Consider the following 17,523-nt stretch of genomic DNA (forward strand, 5'->3'; position numbering starts at 1 on the left):
CAGTGTATCATTTGCTGTCTAAGTCATGTTTCCCAATATTTCCCTTCCCAGATACAAGCCCGTTTGAGTGTTTGGGGCACTTTTTAGCTAAAATCATCCTACGGGGCCTAACTACATATGCTAAAGCCTGCCTATTTTGAATGGTGTAGTGGCCCCTGCAACCTCCAAAAATATCAGGACTTACTTCCCCAATAACCTGCTAACTCACCCCTGAAATACATACTTATTCACCCTATTTTGTTCATTGGACTCATTTCTCATTTGAAATGCCCATTTTTGGGGGGGCAGAAATGTGCGTCTTTAAAAGGTGATTTCTACGATACCCCACTTTTGCGCGTCGGACCTCAACTTTTCCCGTAAACACAGAAAAAGCGCAATTTTCAGGAGAAACGAGACAGACATCCCCTCCCTCTGCCACCCACCCGCCCAACTGACAGCCCGCCATTAGACATGCACAGATAGTTCTGAGGGTCTGTCTGTGATGTCATAAAGGGCCTGCTGATCAATGGGCAGCTTTCTGATTGGCTGCTGTATTTGATTGACAGATGGAAGCTGGCAGCTGATTGGCTGTCTAGCCTAAAGTGCTTTACACACCTCCCTGATGGTACCACTGGCTAAGACTCCACCTCAGCTCGTTGGGAAATGAAAAATTTAGAACAATTGATGGATGAAAGCAGGCAGGCCGGCCATTTTGGGATGCTCATTGGACTTGTTTAATGAAATGCACCTTTTGTATATTCACATGCATTCGCTTCATGCTGTAACCGCTGTGCATAAAAATTTGGAAACATGGCAAACAGTGTATCATTTGGTGTCTAAGTCATGTTTCCCATTTTTTCCCTTCCCAGATACAAGCCCATTTGAGTGTTTGGGGCACTTTTTAACTATAATCATCCTACAGGGCCTAACTGCATATGCTAAAACCTGCCTATTTTAAATGGTGTAGTGGCCCCTGCAACCTCCAAAAATATCAGGACTTACTTCCCCAATAACCTGCTAACTCACCCCTGAAATACATACTTATTAACCCTATTTTGTTCATTGGACTCATTTCTCATTTGAAATGCCCATTTTTGGGGGGCTGGAAATGTGCGACTTTAAAAGGTGATTTCTACGATACCCCACTTTTGCGCGTCGGACCTCAACTTTTCCCGTAAACGCAGAAAAACTGCAATTTTCAGGAGAAACGAGACAGACATCCCCTCCCTCTGCCACCCACCCGCCCAACTGACAGCCAGCCATTAGACATGCACAGATAGTTCTGAGGGTATGTCTGTGATGTCATAAAGGGCCTGCTGATCAATGGGCAGCTTTCTGATTGGTTGCTGTATTTGATTGACAGATGGAAGCTGGCAGCTGATTGGCTGTCTAGCCTAAAGTGCTTTACACACCTCCCTGATGGTACCAGTGGCTAAGACTCCACCTCAGCTCATTGGGTAATGAAAAATTTAGAACAATTGATGGATGAAAGCAGGCAGGCCGGCAATTTTGGGACACTCAGTGGACTTGTTTAATGCAATGCACCTTTGTATATTCACATGCATTCGCTTCATGCTGTAACCACTGTGCATAAAAATTTGGAAACATGGCATACAGTGGATCATTTGCTGTCTAAGTCATGTTTCCCATATTTTCCCTTCCCAGATACAAGCCCGTTTGAGTGTTTGGGGCACTTTTTAGCTAAAATCAACCTACGGGGCCTAACTGCATATGCTAAAGCCTGCCTATTTTGAATGGTGTAGTGGCCCCTGCAACCTCCAAAAATATCAGGACTTACTTCCGCAATAACCTGCTAACTCACCCCTGAAATACATACTTATTCACCCTATTTTGTTCATTGGACTCATTTCTCATTTAAAATGCCCATTTTTGGGGGGCAGAAATGTGCGTCTTTAAAAGGTGATTTCTACGATACCCCACTTTTGCGCGTCGGACCTCAACTTTTCCCGTAAACGCAGAAAAACCGTAATTTTAGGGAGAAACGAGACAGACATCCCCTCCCTCTGCCACCCACCCGCCCAACTGACAGCCAGCCATTAGACATGCACAGATAGTTCTGAGGGTCTTTCTGTGATGTCATAAAGGGCCTGCTGATCAATGGGCAGCTTTCTGATTGGCAGCTGTATTTGATTGACAGATGGAAGCTGGCAGCTGATTGGCTGTCTAGCCTAAAGTGCTTTACACACCTCCCTGATGGTACCACTGGCTAAGACTCCACCTCAGCTCATTGGGTAATGAAAAATTTAGAACAATTGATGGATAAAAAACAGGCAGGTAGGCCATTTTGGGACACTCAGTGGACTTGTTTAATGCAATGCACCTTTGTATATTCACATGCATTCGCTTCATGCTGTAACCACTGTGCATAAAAATTTGGAAACATGACAAACAGTGTATCATTTGCTGTCTAAGTCATGTTTCCCATATTTTCCCTTCCCAGATACAAGCCCGTTTGAGTGTTTGGGGCACTTTTTAGCTAAAATCATCCTACGGGGCCTAACTGCATATGCTAAAACCTGCCTTTATTGAATGGTGTAGTGGCCCCTGCAACCTCCAAAAATATCAGGACTTACTTCCCCAATAATCTGCTAACTCACCCCTGAAATACATACTTATTCACCCTATTTTGTTCATTGGACTCATTTCTCATTTGAAATGCCCATTTTTGGGGGGACAGAAATGTGCGTCTTTAAAATGTGATTTCTACGATACCCCACTTTTGCGCGTCGGACCTCAACTTTTCCCGTAAACGCAGAAAAACCGCAATTTTCAGGAGAAACGAGACAGACATCCCCTCCCTCTGCCACCCACCCGCCCAACTGACAGCCAGCCATTAGACATGCACAGATAGTTCTGAGGGTCTGTTTGTGATTTCATAAAGGGCCTGCTGATCAATGGGCAGCTTTCTGATTGGCTGCTGTATTTGATTGACAGATGGAAGCTGGCAGCTGATTGGCTGTCTAGCCTAAAGTACTTTACACACCTCCCTGATGGTACCAGTGGCTAAGACTCCACCTCAGCTCATTGGGTAATGAAAAATTTAGAACAATTGATGGATGAAAGCAGGCAGGCCGGCAATTTTGGGACACTCAGTGGACTTGTTTAATGCAATGCACCTTTGTATATTCACATGCATTCGCTTCATGCTGTAACCACTGTGCATACAAATTTGGAAACATGGCAAACAGTGTATCATTTGCTGTCCCATATTTTCCCTTCCCAGATACAAGCCCGTTTGAGTGTTTGGGGCACTTTTTAGCTAAAATCATCCTACGGGGCCTAACTGCATATGCTAAAGCCTGCCTATTTTGAATGGTGTAGTGGCCCCTGCAACCTCCAAAAATATCAGGACTTACTTCCCCAATAACCTGCTAACTCACCCCTGAAATACATACTTATTCATTCTATTTTGTTCATTGGACTCATTTGTCATTTGAAATGCACATTTTTGGGGGTGATTTCTACGATACCCCACTTTTGCGCGTCGGACCTCAACTTTTCCCGTAAACGCAGAAAAAGCGAAATTTTCAGGAGAAACGAGACAGACATCCCCTCCCTCTGCCACCCACCCACCCACCCAACTGACAGCCAGCCAGCCAGCCATTAGACATGCACAGATAGTTCTGAGGGTCTGTCTGTGATGTCATAAAGGGCCTGCTGATCAATGGGCAGCTTTCTGATTGGCTGCTGTATTTGATTGACAGATGGAAGCTGGCAGCTGATTGGCTGTCTAGCCTAAAGTGCTTTACACACCTCCCTGATGGTACCACTGGCTAAGACTCCACCTCAGCTCATTGGGTAATGAAAAATTTAGAACAATTGATGGATGAAAGCAGGCAGGCCGGCCATTTTGGGACACTCAGTGGACATGTTTTATGCAATGCACCTTTGTATATTCACATGCATTCGTTTCATGCTGTAACCACTGTGCATAAAAATTTGGAAACATGGCAAACAGTGTATCATTTGCTGTCTAAGTCATGTTTCCCATATTTTCCCTTCCCAGATACAAGCCCGTTTGAGTGTTTGGGGCACTTTTTAGCTAAAATCATCCTACGGGGCCTAACTGCATATGCTAAAGCCTGCCTATTTTGAATGGTGTAGTGGCCCTGCAACCTCCAAAAATATCAGGACTTACTTCCCCAATAACCTGCTAACTCACCCCTGAAATACATACTTATTCACCCTATTTTGTTCATTGGACTCATTTCTCATTTGAAATGCCCATTTTTGGGGGGGCAGAAATGTGCGTCTTTAAAAGGTGATTTCTACGATACCCCAGTTTTGCGCGTCGGACCTCAACTTTTCCCGTAAACGCAGAAAAAGCGCAATTTTCAGGAGAAACGAGACAGACATCCCCTCCCTCTGCCACCCACCCACCCAACTGACAGCCAGCCATTAGACATGCACAGATAGTTCTGAGGGTCTTTCTGTGATGTCATAAAGGGCCTGCTGATCAATGGGCAGCTTTCTGATTGGCTGCTGTATTTGATTGACAGATGGAAGCTGGCAGCTGATTGGCTGTCTAGCCTAAAGTGCTTTACACACCTCCCTGATGGTACCACTGGCTAAGACTCCACCTCAGCTCATTGGGTAATGAAAAATTTAGAACAATTGATGGATGAAAGCAGGCAGGCCGGCCATTTTGGGACACTCAGTGGACATGTTTAATGCAATGCACCTTTGTATATTCACATGCATTCGCTTCATGCTGTAACCACTGTGCATAAAAATTTGGAAACATGGCAAACAGTGTATCATTTGCTGTCCCATATTTTCCCTTCCCAGATACAAGCCCGTTTGAGTGTTTGGGGCACTTTTTAGCTAAAATCATCCTACGGGGCCTAACTGCATATGCTAAAGCCTGCCTATTTTGAATGGTGTAGTGGCCCCTGCAACCTCCAAAAATATCAGGACTTACTTCCCCAATAACCTGCTAACTCACCCCTGAAATACATACTTATTCACCCTATTTTGTTCATTGGACTCATTTCTCATTTGAAATGCCCATTTTTGGGGGGACTGAAATGTGTGTCTTTAAAAGGTGATTTCTACGATACCCCAGTTTTGCGCGTCGGACCTCAACTTTTCCCGTAAACGCAGAAAAAGCGCAATTTTCAGGAGAAACGAGACAGACATCCCCTCCCTCTGCCACCCACCCACCCAACTGACAGCCAGCCATTAGACATGCACAGATAGTTCTGAGGGTCTTTCTGTGATGTCATAAAGGGCCTGCTGATCAATGGGCAGCTTTCTGATTGGCTGCTGTATTTGATTGACAGATGGAAGCTGGCAGCTGATTGGCTGTCTAGCCTAAAGTGCTTTACACACCTCCCTGATGGTACCACTGGCTAAGACTCCACCTCAGCTCATTGGGTAATGAAAAATTTAGAACAATTGATGGATGAAAGCAGGCAGGCCGGCCATTTTGGGACACTCAGTGGACATGTTTAATGCAATGCACCTGTGTATATTCACATGCATTCGCTTCATGCTGTAACCACTGTGCATAAAAATTTGGAAACATGGCAAACAGTGTATCATTTGCTGTCTAAGTCATGTTTCCCATATTTTCCCTTCCCAGATACAAGCCCGTTTGAGTGTTTGGGGCACTTTTTAGCTAAAATCATCCTACGGGGCCTAACTGCATATGCTAAAGCCTGCCTATTTTGAATGGTGTAGTGGCCCCTGCAACCTCCAAAAATATCAGGACTTACTTCCCCAATAACCTGCTAACTCACCCCTGAAATACATACTTATTCACCCTATTTTGTTCATTGGACTCATTTCTCATTTGAAATGCCCATTTTTGGGGGGACTGAAATGTGTGTCTTTAAAAGGTGATTTCTACGATACCCCACTTTTGCGCGTCGGACCTCAACTTTTCCCGTAAACACAGAAAAAGCGCAATTTTCAGGAGAAACGAGACAGACATCCCCTCCCTCTGCCACCCACCCGCCCAACTGACAGCCCGCCATTAGACATGCACAGATAGTTCTGAGGGTCTGTCTGTGATGTCATAAAGGGCCTGATGATCAATGGGCAGCTTTCTGATTGGCTGCTGTATTTGATTGACAGATAGAAGCTGGCAGCTGATTGGCTGTCTAGCCTAAAGTGCTTTACACACCTCCCTGATGGTACCACTGGCTAAGACTCCACCTCAGCTCGTTGGGAAATGAAAAATTTAGAACAATTGATGGATGAAAGCAGGCAGGCCGGCCATTTTGGGATGCTCATTGGACTTGTTTAATGAAATGCACCTTTTGTATATTCACATGCATTCGCTTCATGCTGTAACCGCTGTGCATAAAAATTTGGAAACATGGCAAACAGTGTATCATTTGGTGTCTAAGTCATGTTTCCCATTTTTTCCCTTCCCAGATACAAGCCCATTTGAGTGTTTGGGGCACTTTTAAGCTAAAATCATCCTACAGGGCCTAACTGCATATGCTAAAGCCTGCCTATTTTGAATGGTGTAGTGGCCCCTGCAACCTCCAAAAATATCAGGACTTACTTCCCCAATAACTTGCTAACTCACCCCTGAAATACCTACTTATTCACCCTATTTTGTTCATTGGACTCATTTCTCATTTGAAATGCCCATTTTTGGGGGGGCCAGAAATGTGCATCTTTAAAAGGTGATTTCTACGATACCCCACTTTTGCGCGTCGGACCTCAACTTTTCCCGTAAACGCAGAAAAACCGCAATTTTAGGGAGAAACGAGACAGACATCCCCTCCCTCTGCCACCCACCCGCCCAACTGACAGCCCGCCATTAGACATGCACAGATAGTTCTGAGGGTCTGTCTGTGATGTCATAAAGGGCCTGCTGATCAATGGGCAGCTTTCTGATTGGCTGCTGTATTTGATTGACAGATGGAAGCTGGCAGCTGATTGGCTGTCTAGCCTAAAGTGCTTTACACACCTCCCTGATGGTACCACTGGCTAAGACTCCACCTCAGCTCGTTGGGAAATGAAAAATTTAGAACAATTGATGGATGAAAGCAGGCAGGCCGGCCATTTTGGGACGCTCATTGGACTTGTTTAATGCAATGCACCTTTGTATATTCACATGCATTCGCTTCATGCTGTAACCACTGTGCATAAAAATTTGGAAACATGGCATACAGTGGATCATTTGCTGTCTAAGTCATGTTTCCCATATTTTCCCTTCCCAGATACAAGCCCGTTTGAGTGTTTGGGGCACTTTTTAGCTAAAATCAACCTACGGGGCCTAACTGCATATGCTAAAGCCTGCCTATTTTGAATGGTGTAGTGGCCCCTCCAACCTCCAAAAATATCAGGACTTACTTCCGCAATAACCTGCTAACTCACCCCTGAAATACATACTTATTCACCCTATTTTGTTCATTGGACTCATTTCTCATTTAAAATGCCCATTTTTGGGGGGCAGAAATGTGCGTCTTTAAAAGGTGATTTCTACGATACCCCACTTTTGCGCGTCGGACCTCAACTTTTCCCGTAAACGCAGAAAAAACGTAATTTTAGGGAGAAACGAGACAGACATCCCCTCCCTCTGCCACCCACCCGCCCAACTGACAGCCAGCCATTAGACATGCACAGATAGTTCTGAGGGTCTTTCTGTGATGTCATAAAGGGCCTGCTGATCAATGGGCAGCTTTCTGATTGGCAGCTGTATTTGATTGACAGATGGAAGCTGGCAGCTGATTGGCTGTCTAGCCTAAAGTGCTTTACACACCTCCCTGATGGTACCACTGGCTAAGACTCCACCTCAGCTCATTGGGTAATGAAAAATTTAGAACAATTGATGGATGAAAGCAGGCAGGTAGGCCATTTTGGGACACTCAGTGGACTTGTTTAATGCAATGCACCTTTGTATATTCACATGCATTCGCTTCATGCTGTAACCACTGTGCATAAAAATTTGGAAACATGACAAACAGTGTATCATTTGCTGTCTAAGTCATGTTTCCCATATTTTCCCTTCCCAGATACAAGCCCGTTTGAGTGTTTGGGGCACTTTTTAGCTAAAATCATCCTACGGGGCCTAACTGCATATGCTAAAGCCTGCCTATTTTGAATGGTGTAGTGGCCCCTGCAACCTCCAAAAATATCAGGACTTACTTCCCCAATAACCTGCTAACTCACCCCTGAAATACATACTTATTAACCCTATTTTGTATATTGGACTCATTTCTCATTTGAAATGCCCATTTTTGGGGGGCAAGAAATGTGCGTCTTTAAAAGGTGATTTCTACGATACCCCACTTTTGCGCGTCGGACCTCAACTTTTCCCGTAAACGCAGAAAAACCGTAATTTTAGGGAGAAACGAGACAGACATCCCCTCCCTCTGCCACCCACCCGCCCAACTGACAGCCAGCCATTAGACATGCACAGATAGTTCTGAGGGTCTTTCTGTGATGTCATAAAGGGCCTGCTGATCAATGGGCAGCTTTCTGATTGGCAGCTGTATTTGATTGACAGATGGAAGCTGGCAGCTGATTGGCTGTCTAGCCTAAAGTGCTTTACACACCTCCCTGATGGTACCACTGGCTAACCTCCACCTCAGCTCATTAGGTAATGAAAAATTTAGAACAATTGATGGATGAAAGCAGGCAGGTAGGCCATTTTGGGACACTCAGTGGACTTGTTTAATGCAATGCACCTTTGTATATTCACATGCATTCGCTTCATGCTGTAACCACTGTGCATAAAAATTTGGAAACATGACAAACAGTGTATCATTTGCTGTCTAAGTCATGTTTCCCATATTTTCCCTTCCCAGATAAAAGCCCGTTTGAGTGTTTGGGGCACTTTTTAGCTAAAATCATCCTACGGGGCCTAACTGCATATGCTAAAGCCTGCCTATTTTGAATGGTGTAGTGGCCCCTGCAACCTCCAAAAATATCAGGACATACTTCCCCAATAACCTGCTAACTCACCCCTAAAATACATACTTATTCACCCTATTTTGTTCATTGGACTCATTTCTCATTTGAAATGCCCATTTTTGGGGGGGCAGAAATGTGCGTCTTTAAAAGGTGATTTCTACGATACCCCACTTTTGCGCGTCGGACCTCAACTTTTCCCGTAAACGCAGAAAAAGCGCAATTTTAAGGAGAAACGAGACAGACATCCCCTCCCTCTGCCACCCACCCGCCCAACTGACAGCCCGCCATTAGACATGCACAGATAATTCTGAGGGTCTGTCTGTGATGTCATAAAGGGCCTACTGATCAATGGGCAGCTTTCTGATTGGCTGCTGTATTTGATTGAAGAATGGAAGCTGGCAGCTGATTGGCTGTCTAGCCTAAAGTGCTTTACACACCTCCCTGATGGTACCACTGGCTAAGACTCCACCTCAGCTCGTTGGGAAATGAAAAATTTAGAACAATTGATGGATGAAAGCAGGCAGGCCGGCCATTTTGGGATGCTCATTGGACTTGTTTATTGAAATGCACCTTTGTATATTCACATGCATTCGCTTCATGCTGTAACCACTGTGCATAAAAATTTGGAAACATGGCATACAGTGTATCATTTGCTGTCTAAGTCATGTTTCCCATATTTTCCCTTCCCAGATACAAGCCCGTTTGAGTGTTTGGGGCACTTTTTAGCTAAAATCATCCTACGGGGCCTAACTGCATATGCTAAAGCCTGCCTATTTTGAATGGTGTAGTGGCCCCTGCAACCTCCAAAAATATCAGGACTTACTTCCCCAATAACCTGCTAACTCACCCCTGAAATACATACTTATTCACCCTATTTTGTTCATTGGACTCATTTCTCATTTGAAATGCCCATTTTTGGGGGGGCAGAAATGTGTGTCTTTAAAAGGTGATTTCTACGATACCCCACTTTTGCGCGTCGGACCTCAACTTTTCCCGTAAACGCAGAAAAAACGCAATTTTAGGGAGAAACGAGACAGACATCCCCTCCCTCTGCCACCCACCCGCCCAACTGACAGCCAGCCATTAGACATGCACAGGTAGTTCTGAGGGTCTTTCTGTGATGTCATAAAGGGCCTGCTAATCAATGGGCAGCTTTCTGATTGGCTGCTGTATTTGATTGACAGATGGAAGCTGGCAGCTGATTGGCTGTCTAGCCTAAAGTGCTTTACACACCTCCCTGATGGTACCACTGGCTAAGACTCCACCTCAGCTCATTGGGTAATGAAAAATTTAGAACAATTGATGGATGAAAGCAGGCAGGTAGGCCATTTTGGGATGCTCATTGGACTTGTTTAATGAAATGCACCTTTGTATATTCACATGCATTCGCTTCATGCTGTAACCACTGTGCATAAAAATTTGGAAACATGGCATACAGTGTATCATTTGCTGTCTAAGTCATGTTTCCCATATTTTCCCTTCCCAGATACAAGCCCGTTTGAGTGTTTGGGGCACTTTTTAGCTAAAATCATCCTACGGGGCCTAACTGCATATGCTAAAGCCTGCCTATTTTGAATGGTGTAGTGGCCCCTGCAACCTCCAAAAATATCAGGACTTACTTCCCCAATAACCTGCTAACTCACCCCTGAAATACATACTTATTCACCCTATTTTGTTCATTGGACTCATTTCTCATTTGAAATGCCCATTTTTGGGGGGGCAGAAATGTGCGTCTTTAAAAGGTGATTTCTACGATACCCCACTTTTGCGCGTCGGACCTCAACTTTTCCCGTAAACGCAGAAAAAACGCAATTTTAGGGAGAAACGAGACAGACATCCCCTCCCTCTGCCACCCACCCGCCCAACTGACAGCCAGCCATTAGACATGCACAGATAGTTCTGAGGGTCTGTTTGTGATGTCATAAAGGGCCTGCTGATCAATGGGCAGCTTTCTGATTGGCTGCTGTATTTGATTGACAGATGGAAGCTGGCAGCTGATTGGCTGTCTAGCCTAAAGTGCTTTACACACCTCCCTGATGGTACCACTGGCTAAGACTCCACCTCAGCTCATTGGGTAATGAAAAATTTAGAACAATTGATGGATGAAAGCAGGCAGGCCGGCCATTTTGGGATGCTCATTGGACTTGTTTAATGAAATGCACCTTTGTATATTCACATGCATTCGCTTCATGCTGTAACCGCTGTGCATAAAAATTTGGAAACATGGCAAACAGTGTATCATTTGGTGTCTAAGTCATGTTTCCCATTTTTTCCTTTCCCAGATACAACCCCATTTGAGTGTTTGGGGCACTTTTTAGCTAAAATCATCCTACAGGGCCTAACTGCATATGCTAAAACCTGCCTATTTTAAATGGTGTAGTGGCCCCTGCAACCTCCAAAAATATCAGGACTTACTTCCCCAATATCCTGCTAACTCACCCCTGAAATACATACTTATTCACTCTATTTTGTTCATTGGACTCATTTCTCATTTGAAATGCCCATTTTTGGGGGGCTGGAAATGTGCGACTTTAAAAGGTGATGTCTACGATACCCCACTTTTGCGCGTCGGACCTCAACTTTTCCCGTAAACGCAGAAAAACTGCAATTTTCAGGAGAAACGAGACAGACATCCCCTCCCTCTGCCACCCACCCGCCCAACTGACAGCCAGCCATTAGACATGCACAGATAGTTTTGAGGGTCTGTCTGTGATGTCATAAAGGGCCTGCTGATTAAGGGGCAGCTTTCTGATTGGCTGCTGTATTTGATTGACAGATAGAAGCTGGCAGCTGATTGGCAGTCTAGCCTAAAGTGCTTTACACACCTCCCTGATGGTACCACTGGCTAAGACTCCACCTCAGCTCGTTGGGAAATGAAAAATTTAGAACAATTGATGGATGAAAGCAGGCAGGCCGGCCATTTTGGGACGCTCATTGGACTTGTTTAATGCAATGCACCTTTGTATATTCACATGCATTCGCTTCATGCTGTAACCGCTGTGCATAAAAATTTGGAAACATGGCAAACAGTGTATCATTTGGTGTCTAAGTCATGTTTCCCATTTTTTCCCTTCCCAGATACAAGCCCATTTGAGTGTTTGGGGCACTTTTTAGCTAAAATCATCCTACAGGGCCTAACTGCATATGCTAAAACCTGCCTATTTTAAATGGTGTAGTGGCCCCTGCAACCTCCAAAAATATCAGGACTAACTTCCCCAATAATCTGCTAAATCACCCCTGAAATACATACTTATTCACCCTATTTTGTTCATTGGACTCATTTCTCATTTGAAATGCCTATTTTTGGGGGGCCGGAAATGTGCGACTTTAAAAGGTGATTTCTACGATACCCCACTTTTGCGCGTTGGACCTCAACTTTTCCCGTAAACGCAGAAAAACTGCAATTTTCAGGAGAAACGAGACAGACATCCCCCCCCTATGCCACCCACCCGCCCAACTGACAGCCAGCAATTAGACATGCACAGATAGTTCTGAGGGTCTGTCTGTGATGTCATAAAGGGCCTGCTGATCAATGGGCAGCTTTCTGATTGGTTGCTGTATTTGATTGACAGATGGAAGCTGGCAGCTGATTGGCTGTCTAGCCTAAAGTGCATTACACACCTCCCTGATGGTACCACTGGCTAAGACTCCACCTCAGCTCATTGGGTAATGAAAAATTTAGAACAATTGATGGATGAAAGCAGGCAGGCCGGCCATTTTGGGACGCTCATTGGACTTGTTTAATGCAATGCACCTTTGTATATTCACATGCATTCGCTTCATGCTGTAACCGCTGTGCATAAAAATTTGGAAACATGGCAAACAGTGTATCATTTGGTGTCTAAGTCATGTTTCCCATTTTTTCCCTTCCCAGATACAAGCCCATTTGAGTGTTTGGGGCACTTTTTAGCTAAAATCATCCTACAGGGCCTAACTGCATATGCTAAAACCTGCCTATTTTAAATGGTGTAGTGGCCCCTGCAACCTCCAAAAATATCAGGACTAACTTCCCCAATAATCTGCTAAATCACCCCTGAAATACATACTTATTCACCCTATTTTGTTCATTGGACTCATTTCTCATTTGAAATGCCCATTTTTGGGGGGCCGGAAATGTGCGACTTTAAAAGGTGATTTCTACGATACCCCACTTTTGCGCGTTGGACCTCAACTTTTCCCGTAAACGCAGAAAAACTGCAATTTTCAGGAGAAACGAGACAGACATCCCCCCCCTATGCCACCCACCCGCCCAACTGACAGCCAGCAATTAGACATGCACAGATAGTTCTGAGGGTCTGTCTGTGATGTCATAAAGGGCCTGCTGATCAATGGGCAGCTTTCTGATTGGTTGCTGTATTTGATTGACAGATGGAAGCTGGCAGCTGATTGGCTGTCTAGCCTAAAGTGCATTACACACCTCCCTGATGGTACCACTGGCTAAGACTCCACCTCAGCTCATTGGGTAATGAAAAATTTAGAACAATTGATGGATGAAAGCAGGCAGGCCGGCCATTTTGGGATGCTCATTGGACTTGTTTAATGCAATGCACCTTTGTATATTCACATGCATTCGCTTCATGCTGTAACCACTGTGCATAAAAATTTGGAAACATGGCATTTAGTGTATCTTTTGGTGTCTAAGTCATGTTTCCCATATTTTCCCTTCCCAGATGCAAGCCCGTTTGAGTGTTTGGGGCACTTTTTAGCTAAAATCATCCTACAGGGCCTAACTGCATATGCTAAAGCCTGCCTATTTTGAATGGTGTAGTGGCCCCTGCAACCTCCAAAAATATCAGGACTTACTTCCCCAATAACCTGCTAACTCACCCCTGAAATACATACTTATTCATCCTATTTTGTTCATTGGACTCATTTCTCATTTGAAATGCCCATTTTTGGGGGGCCAGAAATGTGCGTCTTTAAAAGGTGATTTCTACGATACCCCACTTTTGCGCGTCGGATCTCAACTTTTCCCGTAAACGCAGAAAAACCGCAATTTTAGGGAGAAACGAGACAGACATCCCCTCCCTCTGCCACCCACCCACCCAACTGACAGCCAGCCATTAGACATGCACAGATAGTTCTGAGGGTCTTTCTGTGATGTCATAAAGGGCCTGCTGATCAATGGGCAGCTTTCTGATTGGCTGCTGTATTTGATTGACAGATGGAAGCTGGCAGCTGATTGGCTGTCTAGCCTAAAGTGCTTTACACACCTCCCTGATGGTACCACTGGCTAAGACTCCACCTCAGCTCATTGGGTAATGAAAAATTTAGAACAATTGATGGATGAAAGCAGGCAGGCCGGCCATTTTGGGACACTCAGTGGACATGTTTAATGCAATGCACCTTTGTATATTCACATGCATTCGCTTCATGCTGTAACCACTGTGCATAAAAATTTGGAAACATGGCAAACAGTGTATCATTTGCTGTCTAAGTCATGTTTCCCAATATTTCCCTTCCCAGATACAAGCCCGTTTGAGTGTTTGGGGCACTTTTTAGCTAAAATCATCCTACGGGGCCTAACTACATATGCTAAAGCCTGCCTATTTTGAATGGTGTAGTGGCCCCTGCAACCTCCAAAAATATCAGGACTTACTTCCCCAATAACCTGCTAACTCACCCCTGAAATACATACTTATTCACCCTATTTTGTTCATTGGACTCATTTCTCATTTGAAATGCCCATTTTTGGGGGGGCAGAAATGTGCGTCTTTAAAAGGTGATTTCTACGATACCCCACTTTTGCGCGTCGGACCTCAACTTTTCCCGTAAACACAGAAAAAGCGCAATTTTCAGGAGAAACGAGACAGACATCCCCTCCCTCTGCCACCCACCCGCCCAACTGACAGCCCGCCATTAGACATGCACAGATAGTTCTGAGGGTCTGTCTGTGATGTCATAAAGGGCCTGCTGATCAATGGGCAGCTTTCTGATTGGCTGCTGTATTTGATTGACAGATGGAAGCTGGCAGCTGATTGGCTGTCTAGCCTAAAGTGCTTTACACACCTCCCTGATGGTACCACTGGCTAAGACTCCACCTCAGCTCGTTGGGAAATGAAAAATTTAGAACAATTGATGGATGAAAGCAGGCAGGCCGGCCATTTTGGGATGCTCATTGGACTTGTTTAATGAAATGCACCTTTTGTATATTCACATGCATTCGCTTCATGCTGTAACCGCTGTGCATAAAAATTTGGAAACATGGCAAACAGTGTATCATTTGGTGTCTAAGTCATGTTTCCCATTTTTTCCCTTCCCAGATACAAGCCCATTTGAGTGTTTGGGGCACTTTTTAACTATAATCATCCTACAGGGCCTAACTGCATATGCTAAAACCTGCCTATTTTAAATGGTGTAGTGGCCCCTGCAACCTCCAAAAATATCAGGACTTACTTCCCCAATAACCTGCTAACTCACCCCTGAAATACATACTTATTAACCCTATTTTGTTCATTGGACTCATTTCTCATTTGAAATGCCCATTTTTGGGGGGCTGGAAATGTGCGACTTTAAAAGGTGATTTCTACGATACCCCACTTTTGCGCGTCGGACCTCAACTTTTCCCGTAAACGCAGAAAAACTGCAATTTTCAGGAGAAACGAGACAGACATCCCCTCCCTCTGCCACCCACCCGCCCAACTGACAGCCAGCCATTAGACATGCACAGATAGTTCTGAGGGTATGTCTGTGATGTCATAAAGGGCCTGCTGATCAATGGGCAGCTTTCTGATTGGTTGCTGTATTTGATTGACAGATGGAAGCTGGCAGCTGATTGGCTGTCTAGCCTAAAGTGCTTTACACACCTCCCTGATGGTACCAGTGGCTAAGACTCCACCTCAGCTCATTGGGTAATGAAAAATTTAGAACAATTGATGGATGAAAGCAGGCAGGCCGGCAATTTTGGGACACTCAGTGGACTTGTTTAATGCAATGCACCTTTGTATATTCACATGCATTCGCTTCATGCTGTAACCACTGTGCATAAAAATTTGGAAACATGGCATACAGTGGATCATTTGCTGTCTAAGTCATGTTTCCCATATTTTCCCTTCCCAGATACAAGCCCGTTTGAGTGTTTGGGGCACTTTTTAGCTAAAATCAACCTACGGGGCCTAACTGCATATGCTAAAGCCTGCCTATTTTGAATGGTGTAGTGGCCCCTGCAACCTCCAAAAATATCAGGACTTACTTCCGCAATAACCTGCTAACTCACCCCTGAAATACATACTTATTCACCCTATTTTGTTCATTGGACTCATTTCTCATTTAAAATGCCCATTTTTGGGGGGCAGAAATGTGCGTCTTTAAAAGGTGATTTCTACGATACCCCACTTTTGCGCGTCGGACCTCAACTTTTCCCGTAAACGCAGAAAAACCGTAATTTTAGGGAGAAACGAGACAGACATCCCCTCCCTCTGCCACCCACCCGCCCAACTGACAGCCAGCCATTAGACATGCACAGATAGTTCTGAGGGTCTTTCTGTGATGTCATAAAGGGCCTGCTGATCAATGGGCAGCTTTCTGATTGGCAGCTGTATTTGATTGACAGATGGAAGCTGGCAGCTGATTGGCTGTCTAGCCTAAAGTGCTTTACACACCTCCCTGATGGTACCACTGGCTAAGACTCCACCTCAGCTCATTGGGTAATGAAAAATTTAGAACAATTGATGGATGAAAGCAGGCAGGTAGGCCATTTTGGGACACTCAGTGGACTTGTTTAATGCAATGCACCTTTGTATATTCACATGCATTCGCTTCATGCTGTAACCACTGTGCATAAAAATTTGGAAACATGACAAACAGTGTATCATTTGCTGTCTAAGTCATGTTTCCCATATTTTCCCTTCCCAGATACAAGCCCGTTTGAGTGTTTGGGGCACTTTTTAGCTAAAATCATCCTACGGGGCCTAACTGCATATGCTAAAGCCTGCCTATTTTGAATGGTGTAGTGGCCCCTGCAACCTCCAAAAATATCAGGACTTACTTCCCCAATAACCTGCTAACTCACCCCTGAAATACGTACTTATTAACCCTATTTTGTTCATTGGACTCATTTCTCATTTGAAATGCCCATTTTTGGGGGGCCAGAAATGTGCGTCTTTAAAAGGTGATTTCTACGATACCCCACTTTTGCGCGTCGGACCTCAACTTTTCCCGTAAACGCAGAAAAACCGTAATTTTAGGGAGAAACGAGACAGACATCCCCTCCCTCTGCCACCCACCCGCCCAACTGACAGCCAGCCATTAGACATGCACAGATAGTTTTGAGGGTCTGTCTGTGATGTCATAAAGGGCCTGCTGATCAATGGGCAGCTTTCTGATTGGTTGCTGTATTTGATTGACAGATGGAAGCTGGCAGCTGATTGGCTGTCTAGCCTAAAGTGCTTTACACACCTCCCTGATGGTACCACTGGCTAAGACTCCACCTCAGCTCATTGGGTAATGAAAAATTTAGAACAATTGATGGATGAAAGCAGGCAGGCCAGCCATTTTGTGACACTCAGTGGACTTGTTTAATGCAATGCACCTTTGTATATTCACATGCATTCGCTTCATGCTGTAACCACTGTGCATAAAAATTTGGAAACATGGCAAACAGTGTATCATTTGCTGTCTAAGTCATGTTTCTCATATTTTCCCTTCCCA

This window comes from Crinia signifera, chromosome 5 (genome assembly GCF_055691185.1).
Source record: "Crinia signifera chromosome 5, ASM5569118v1, whole genome shotgun sequence".
NCBI lineage: Eukaryota > Metazoa > Chordata > Amphibia > Anura > Myobatrachidae > Crinia > Crinia signifera.